Here is a 10,244-nt window from a genome sequence, read left to right as displayed (position 1 = left end):
ACCATTTTAAATGACCCGATTAATATATTTATCAATCTATGACATGTTATTATATATTAATAAAGGAGAGCACAATCACACTGTCCACACGACGACACTGTCCACACAGACTCAAATTACTATTATGTCTACAGTAAAATGAAGAAAATGCCCTTTAAAATTTTTATAATGACATAACTTGCCATTCGATAATATTACAAAAAATGCCACTCTGATTTAGCAAAGATAAATACCTCTGAAAAGACAATAATTATAAATTTGTCACTGCTTAAAATTACTTATTTGCCACTGCTTAATGGGTTCTAACCTAGATTATTCTTGATACATGACGATTGGTATTCTTCGTATGTATATATAGTAGATTACAACCATTGCAACACGTGAGAGTCAAACTTGTTTTTATAAATATGAACATACTATTGACAAGCTATCTAAATTATTGTTTGTTTGCCTAAAGAGCTGTTTTAGCTTCCTTTCCTTTGAATTACTAACCGTGCGATTGAGCCGGAGCTCGAATTGAGAATGATGATAGCTTGATTATGGTATTGATAGATAATTTCAATAACTTCCGTAGCTGATCACATTAAATTAGCTAATTCTAATTTACGTTCTTTATCAACAACCTTGACTCTTAGTTTGCCTTGGAAGCACCTTCATTACCCTTTCAATGTATTTCGGTCGTAGTTGTAACTTTTGTTAAGGCTTCATTTTCCGGCACTTGAAAATGACCCACTCCAAAAGTGAAAGGGCACGTGGAACAAGCTTCGAAGAAGAGTCACTATATTTTAGACGGGAGACATGCCTCTCAGCGTGCCTAGACTTGCCTTGCCGTGCGCCATGCATTGTCGTGTGCCTTACTTTAGGACGCCCTTGTCTCGTCGTGCGTCGTGCCTCGCCGTGTGCCTTGACTTAGCACGCACTTGCCTCGTTATGCACCATGCCTCACTGTGTGCCCTAACCTAGCACGCTCTTATCTCGCCGTAAGTTGTGGCTCACCGTGAGTGGTGTCTTGCTGTGTTCCATGCCCAAGCTTGCCATACTTTGCCCTCGCCTTGACAAGTCTTGCGCAAGCTAGCGATGACCCGGCCATGCTGTTCGCTTGTCTGGCCGTGCCCTAGTCCGGTCATGCCTTGTCTCTACCCAACCGTGCCATGCCCCAATCCGGTCATGCCGTGCCTCCACCCGGCCGTGCATCCACCCGGCCATGCCATGCCCCAATCCGGTCATGCTGTGCCTCCACCCGGCCGTGCCAACCAGCCACACATGTCCCAGTCCGACCATGCCCAGCTCTAACTAGACCAAATAACCCAAATTTTTTTTTTTACCATTTCTTTCACCGAAATTGGGTCGCTAAATCCATCTAGGGCACCCGAACACAACTCCACGCACTAGAAATTCTAGAAAAAAACCATTCTTTCACCTCAAAGAGGAAGAGAACACAACTACCATACCAAAACTGTATACAAATTCCTTCTCAACCATCTCTTTCATCTTTTCCATCACATCAACATTCAAAATCATAATTTTTCTCTCAGTCCACTACAAAACACCATAATTTCTATTCTATTCCATCACTTCAAGAACATTCCAACCACCAAACTCACTATAAATCACCACCATCTCCTACAAATCTCTATGTTTTCTCACTAACCTCTATCTTTCACCCTTCTACTTTATCACTCACCTACATAACCACTAAAAAACCCATTTTTCACTAAAAGAGTCACATTTTTCTTATCTTCTCTCAAGATTTGGAGAAAAATCATTCTCTATACATTGCTCTCTCATATTATCGTCCATATTACATATATTTGGATGAAAATAACTCTCTACATATTTTTTTACCATATTTTTGCCAATATTGCATATTATGGCATTACAAGTGCTTCATCAAATACCCTCTAGAGGTGCTTAGAGGCTTGTTGAACTTTATTCACAAGATTTTCATCTCCTACCTTAGGAAATGGAGTAAGAAGGAGACTAGCTATCCAACCCAAGGAAGGACCGATTACCTAAAGGACCTATAGAGATCTCGACTTTTCGGGTTCGTCCCCATTCGCCTTGATCTCTTCGCGGCCACCTTTCCCGAAGACTACTCGCCATCTAGGACCGCTCATCTATGAACCCTTAGAAATCTTGGCTTTTTGGGTTATTCCCCATCTGCCTTGATCTATTTGCGGTCTGGGAAGTGGTCTCTAGCCCACACGGCCATCCTTCTCAAAGACCCTTGGAAACTTGTTATCTTGTGGTTCCCGCCCAACTATAACTCTAATTCCTTTGTGACTCCCCCGCAAAATGCGCGTCGCAAATGTTGTGCCAAAAACCGCTTTAAAATTTTAGCCCTAGAAGAAAGGGATCTCGAGAACGACCACCGTGAGAAAACCTCTCAAAGACCAAGCTCACTCTTTTTAAGGTAAATCAAGACCTTTCCACGTCCAAAATGGCTTTCCGAAACGTCATCTCCAGAAGTGCCACTCAAACCCGAGAAGGTAGCATCACGCACAACACCATATAAAAAACTCAAGCTTATCAAGCCTTGTTCCTCGACGCCCTACTAGGAAACAATTCCCCTGGCGCAAATTTCAAAGAAGGAGATGCTCGGGTGGAGTACCTTGAAAACAACTCATCCTGACTAATGAGTGTTCCCGGAAGAGTCGGAGGACACGAGGTCTTCCTTTCGATGACGGTCATGAAGATCTAGAGGAAGCTTAGTCCGATGACGAGAAGCACATTTCCCGATGAGCCCCACAATGGTGAGCCCATCAACAATGAAGGTATAAAGGAAGCTCTGTTTGATGACGAAGAGCACGATTCACAACGAGCCCACAATCGTGAGTCTGTCAACAATGGTGAGTCCGTCAACAATGAAGAATAAGGGAAGCTCTTTTTGAAGGCGAGGATCACAACTCGCAAGAAGCTCGTGACAACAAACCCTTTGACTACACAAACCAAGGAGGCTCGAAAGATTGCCCCTAAGGAAGAAGAGCACAACCTACAACAACCTCATGACGAAAAACCCGTGAATGATGACAACCTATAAGACGCTACCGACCCGAGTCACCGAGACATCAGAGATGGGCGCCTTGGAAACAAAAAGAACCTAAGGAACCTGAATCGACTCCTAGAGATTGAAGAGCCTCGCCTAAAACCACTCTAAAGACATGCCACTTCCCCATAAGCCTTGCACTCTTACTTTGAGGTGAGGACCGAACCATCACATATCTGTCTTCGACCGGTTGACAACTAGAGAAGAGGTCACAGATAACAAAGAATGGATTTTCTGACCAACACAAAGAATTCAATCCCCGAGACGTCCGCCACAAGACATAGAACTTAGACAACGAATCAGTGCACGAAGGGAGATTATAAGATACCGAGTGACTCCCAATGCCTCAGGATCTTGCATATCCGTGGCACCATCAACTGCCATAAACCCACAAGTGCACCATGTAGCATTCACCGACCGAGCCTCAAATGAAAATGGGACATGTAACTCGAGTCACCCCTATCATCACTCCACTAAGAGACGAAGATCTAACCACTATAGTCAACGAGCTGAGAGCCAAAATAAGTAAGCTGAGGGCAATTCACACCTTGACCGCCCGAGGTCCGAGTCATGATGGAAGACATAGCTTCTCCATTCACAATCGACATACTAACGGAAGACGTCCGGGTTAATTTCCAATTTCCGACAACCCTCATCTACAACAGAACAACCGACCCACTCTATCACATCATCAAATATCAAGCAATAATGCAGCTGAAGAGGCAAACTCTCGCTGCCATGTGCAAAACGTTTTGTCTCACCCTCACCAAAATGGAATTTGAATAGTTCTAGAGACTAGGAGAAGGCACCACACGATCCTTTAAAGACCTCAAAAAATGTTGGAATTGATCTAGGGTTTAAGAAAAATATTAAACGCTTCGGGAAGCGGCGGAATTTTAAAATATTTATTTTCAAGTAAAAACAGTTTTTACTAACCTAGACAAAGAGCAAGTACATGTAATTAAAAACTATTATGAGTATAGAAGTTTACTAACCTTTCTTGAAGCTTGAACTTTGTAGAAGCTTTTGGAAAGTTTGCAACGCTCGTCTCCTCGCAGCACATCTCTCTTTCTTTCCTCGGTACCTCGAGCAACCACGAAAGTTTCTATCACTAAATCACTCGAAATAAAGGAATTAGTGAGTGGGCACTTTTAAACACTACAACTTAAGAACGAGTCTTGAAGTCGCAGAGCTAAACACTAGGTCGAATGAGGACCTAGGTGCCAAAACAAGAAAAATCGAAAATAAACTAGAGAGAGAGAGAAGAGGGGCGGCAACCACAAGTTCTAGAGAGAGAAGCTCTCAATCTCTAACTTATGTGGAATGAATGGAATGAGAAGAATGAGGCTCCTATTTATAGGAGAGGTCTTACATTCAATAAGGTAGTTTCCTCTTCTATAGAATATCACATATTCGTGAGCAAAATAACCCTTATTTCTTATTCCATTTGGGCGCCCAAGGCAGCCTTCTAGAAGGCTAGGATTTGTTTCCTTTTTTGTTCCTTGGCTTGCCTATTACTCTCTTGGCCGAAATACCTTGTGCATCCTTATGAAAATTTGTTTCCTCTTTTTCTTTTGGCAAGTATCTAAATATATTTATGCACAAAATAATTTCCCTTTCTCTTTGGGTAGTGGGCGCCTATTATGTCTAGAAAAAGGCTTCTAGAATTTTCTTCACTTGTTCATGACAACATAAGAAAAGGCCCATTTAGAATTTTCAATAAAATTTTTATGAAATGAAATTAATTCACAAGGCCCAATGATCAAGTCATGGCCGAGTGACATTAAGTCATCAAATGAACTTGTCAAAAAATTTATTGACATTCATTTCATCCTTTGTCTCAAAAGACAAAAATACCCTTTTAACTATTTTCGTTCTTGTTTTGACTTAGCTTCTAGTTTAACTATTCCTATCGATGTGATTCGTGACAGTGACCTCATGGACCCAAATGAACAAAGCTTGAGCTAAACACTTGTACTCAAAAGTTCACAAACCTTTTCCAAGTTTAGCTTAATGCCAACTGACTCCACTAAAGAGCTGACACTGAAAATCTCTCGGTTCAAATGAATTTATTTTCTACTCAAGAATTCGACCTAATTATGATGAGCGGATCCACTGAATATTATCTATGTTTACCCTTCATGAATGTCATCAGCTAGTCGGGATTTACTAAATTACCATTTTACCCTTCTAGCTGTTATTTCCTCAACTCCTTTGTCGCTTGTGAATAAGTTAGAAACAATGTATTGACGAGGAGCTAACAAGTCACATTGTTTCATCCAAAAGAGTCAGGACTCAATTTGGACACTGGCCAGTTCATTTATTCACACTCCAAGGAACAAAGCATGAGGTGACATACATTGCATTTCAGCAATCTTGTACATGAATTCCATATCTATGAGAACTTCACAAAGTTACTCATGACATACTCACAACTTAATACTTCACCAATAGGCCTTGTTCGGAATCACATAGTGAGTCCGAACTCTGACTTTCTCAAATGAGAATACTAAGCTGTGAAATGGCATGTCTCATTTCAGGATTAAGGTAAGCATGATGCAATTCATACATAGTGACTTCGAGACATAAGAGGTTAAATGGTTTGTTCTTATCTTGTCTCTAGAAGTGCACTGGTCAATTCAGTACCTTCGGAAGATACCTAGAAGAACTATAGAGTCTCCAACTCTCAATGCCTTATAACCAGACATCATAGATTCTTCTAACAATCGTACTGAGGTCAATAGTCCTTTGACCCTAAGATTGCGAATATATCGTTTTAAGCAAACTACGAAGAGTTTGTTCATGCAAATCTACATTTGTCTCTTCGTAAGTTGTTTAGTTTGTTTATGGACTAAAAGACTAAGGTTTTATCATAAAGCTTCAAACAAAGAAAGAATGAATGAACGTTTCAACTTTATTAATGAATGAATAGGCAATTACAAGCAAGAGTCTTCGTAAGACTATATGACATCAAATGTACATAAATAGACACTACTACTCTTCTTGTGGGCACCATTGACAACAAAAAATTCCTCATGCAATTCGTAGCTTCATAAGAAAGAAAGAAGGAGAAGTCATTCATTTTCACAATAAAACAAGAAAGTTCCGAGACATTGCAACACTACCTGAACCAATTTACCGAAGAATCAAACAAAGTGGGAGACTATGACGATAACGACGCAATATATGCCTTCATCAACGTGTGAACCAGCAACTTCTTAATGTCACTAATCAAGAAGAGACTGATCATAACGATCGAGCTCATGGCTCGTGCCACTTGATATGTCTCCATAGAGGAGTATTTTGACAGCCGGAGGACAACAGAATTAGAAATCCAGCAAAAAGAATAAGACGGCCTCGTTGACAATCTCCGAAGAAAGAGAAACTGGAACTCCAAAATCACGTTCTCGAACTTTCATTCTACGCCAAACCCACAACCGATTCTAGCAAAGAAAGTTGGGAGGAATTGATCAGTGCGTTTTATACGTACATATCTGTCATGCGCCGAGGGAAGTCCTAGGGGAAGCCATGCGCCGAGTGAAGGCACATGGTCAGCCATCGGCGGAGGAAAGGCCCAGGGGCGGCCATGCACTGAAGGAAGGCCTAGCGTCGGCCATGCACAGAGGGAAGGACCAGGGGCAGCCATGCACCGAGGGAAGGCCTAGGGTCGGCCATGCACCGAGGGAAGGCCTAAGGTCGGCCATAGGCCGAGGGAAGGCCCAGGGTCGGCCATGCGCCGAGGGAAGGCCCAGGGGCGGCTATGCGCCGAGGGAAGGCCCAGGGTCGGCCATTGGCTGAGGGAAGGCCCAGGGGCGGCCATCGGCCGAGGGAAGGCCCAGTGGCGGCCATGCGCCGAAGGAAGGCCAAGGGATGGCCATAGGCCGAGAGAAGGTCCTGGGTTGGCCATCGGTCGAGGGAAGGCCTTGGGGCGGCCATGCGCCGAGGGAAGGCCAAGGGTCGGCCAAGGGTCGGCCATGTGCCGAGGGAAGGCCAAGGGATGGCCATGCGCCGAGGGAAGGCCCATGGGCGGCCATGCACCGAGGGAAGGCCCAGGGTTGGCCATCAGCTGAGGGAAGGCCCAGGGGCGGCCATGCACCGAGGGAAGGCCCAGGGGCGGCCAATGGCCGAGGCAAGCCCTTGGGCCGGCCAACGGCCGAGGCAAGCCCTCGGACTGGCCGTTGCCGCTCTCGTCTTCGCTTCACCGGGTCGGGACGGGGCCGAAAACATTAGCCCCCCTAGTTTCCGATCGAGTAAGGGTTGAGTGGAAACTCAATAGTTGCGCCGACGCACGTAGTTGGGACGAACACTCTCGAGTTTGTGAGTGCGCCGTAGAGAGGCTTTAGTGCATCACAAGGGTTGGCTTTGGTGCGTCGCGAGGGACGTCTTTGGGGCGTCACGAGGGACGGCTTTGTGCGTCGCGAAGGATGGCGTTGGTTGTCTTTCGTTTTACGTGTCTTACGTTCTTGACTCACTATCATAATCGATTCGCGTGATTTTGTTGATGCATGTATCATCTTCTTGACCAAAGAAGGCGTAATCGATTCGCATGTCTTGCCGATGCACGTCTAATTTTTTCGATTTACCAATGAGGGAGTAATCGATTTGCACGTCTTGTCGATGCGCGTCTTATTTTCTCGATTTATCAATGAGGGCGTAATCGATTTGCACGTCTTGTCGATGCGCGTCTTATTTTCTGGATTTACCAATGAGGGCGTAATCGATTTGCACGTCTTGTTTACTGCATGTCTTATTTTCTCAATTTACCAGTGAAGGCGTAATCGATTCGCACGTCTTGTCGATGCGCGTCTTATTTTCTCGATCTACCAATGAGGGCGTAATCGATATGCACGTCTTGTTTAATGCGTGTCTTATTTTCTCGATTTACCAATGAAGGCGTAATCGATTCGCACGTCTTGTCGATGCGCGTCTTATTTTCTCGATTTACCAATGAAGGCATAATCCATTTGCATGATGAATCAATGTGACTTGTTAGCTCCTCGTCAATACATTGTTTCTAACATATTCACAAGCAACAAACGAGTTGAGGAAATAACAGCTAGAAGGGTAAAATGGTAATTTTGTAAATCTCGACTAGCTGATGATATTCATGAAGGGTAAACATAGATAATATTTAGTGGATCCACTCATCACAATTAAGTTGAATTCTTGAGTAGAAAATAAATTCATTTGAATCGAGAGATTCTCAGTGTCAATTCTTTAGTGGAGTCAGTTGACATTAAGCTAAACTTGGAAAATGTTTGAGAACTTTTGAGTCCAAGTATTTTAGCTCAAGCTTTGTTCATTTGGATCCATGAGGTCACTGTCACAAATCATATCGATTAAGAATAGTTAAACTAGAAGCTAAGTCAAAACAAGAACGAGACAAGTTTTACGAAAATTGTCAATAGGGTATTTTTGTCTTTTTGGACATAGGATGAAATGAATGTCAATAAATTTTTTGACATGGTCATATGATGGCTTAAATCACTCGGCCATGATGAGTTCATTGAGCCTTGTGGATTAATTTCATTTCATAGAATTTTACTTGAAAATTCTTTATGGGCCTTTCTTATGTTTATCTCAATCCTGAAATGAGACATGTCATTTGATAGCTTACTTATTCTCATTTGAGAAAGTCAGAGTTCTAGATTCACTTTGTGATATAGACAAGACCTATTGGTGAAGTACTAAGTTATGAAGATGTCATGAACGACTTTGTGAATATCTCAGAGATATGGAATTTATGTACAAGATTGCTGAAATGCAATGTATATCACCTCATGTTTTGTTCCTTGGAATGTGAATAAATGAACTGGCCAGTGTCCAAATTGAGTTATGACTCTTTTGGATGAATTAATGTGACTTGTTAGCTCCTCGTCAATACATTGTTTCTAACTTATTCACAAGCGACAAAAGAGTTGAAGAAATAACAGCTAGAAGGGTAAAATGGTAATTTTGTAAATCCCAACTAGCTGATGATATTCGTGAAGGGTAAACATAGATAATATTAAGTGGATCCACTCATCACAATTAAGTTAAATTCTTGAGTAGAAAACAAATTCACTTGAACCGAGAGATTCTTAGTGTCAATTCATAAAGCTAAACTTGGAAAAGGTTTGTGAACTTTTGAGTTCAAGTATGTTAGCTCAAGCTTTGTTCATTTGGATCCATGAGGTCACTGTCAGAAGTCATATCGAGTAGGATTAGTTAAACTAGAAGCTAGGTCAAAACATGAATGCGACAAGTTTTACGAAAATTGTCAAAAGTGTATTTTTGTCTTTTTGGACATAGTACGAAATGAATGTCAATAAATTTTTTGACATTGTCATATGATGACAAATTCGAGAAGGTGTTGGCCGTCAAACCCAAGGAGAAAAGGGAGACCAATTTTGTGCATTGATGTATGAAGATACTCTACATGGAAAGAGAGAATTCGGCCAAGACAAGAGAGGAAGCAAAAGAGGAAACAAATCCAAGGCCTTCTAGAAGCACCCTTGGCCGTGTGACTTAGAGGAAGAAGGGCAATATTTGCTCATGAATATGTGATATTCTATAGAAAAGGAAACTACCTTGTTGAAGGTAATTCATCTCCTATAAATAGGGCCCTCATTCTCATTGTTTACTCATCCCAAAGTTTTAGAGATTGAGAGCTTCTCTCTCTAGAACCTTGGCCGCCCATCTCCCCCTCTCTCTCTCTAGTTCTTTTCGTTTTTGTTTTGGCACCTAGGTCTACATTTGACCTATTGTTTATTTTAGCTCTTCGACTCTTAGATTTGTTTTTGAGTCGTCATGTTTAAAAGTGCCCACACACTTATTCCTTCTTACCTCGAGTGATTTATGTGATAGAAACTTTCGTGGTTGCTCGAGTTCCCGAAGAACGAAGAAAGACGAGCTGCGTGGGGAGAGGAGCGATTCAACCTCCACAAGCTTCTTAACTATCAAGCTTCATAAGGGTTAGTAAACGTAGTTTTAATAATAAAATGTGCTTGCCCGTTGTCTAGGTTCGTAAAATCGTTTTACTTGTTTAAAAAAAAAAATTTATTTTCCGCAGCTTGCTAGAATCTTTTCTTAACCCTAGATCGATTCCGACACTAGGTTAGTAGAAAATCTTGTGTAATCGTTTGAACTCTTGTAGTATTACGTGTAGTTGTTTTAATAGGATTAGAAGCCGACATGATAACAATCCGTCAACTATATA

This window comes from Urtica dioica, chromosome 5 (assembly GCF_054948205.1).
Source record: "Urtica dioica subsp. dioica isolate 48M chromosome 5, U.dioica_male_clone48M_v1_H2, whole genome shotgun sequence".
Lineage (NCBI taxonomy): Eukaryota > Viridiplantae > Streptophyta > Magnoliopsida > Rosales > Urticaceae > Urtica > Urtica dioica.
The sequence above is the reverse complement of the archived record's forward strand: the minus strand, read 5'-3'. Positions refer to the sequence as shown.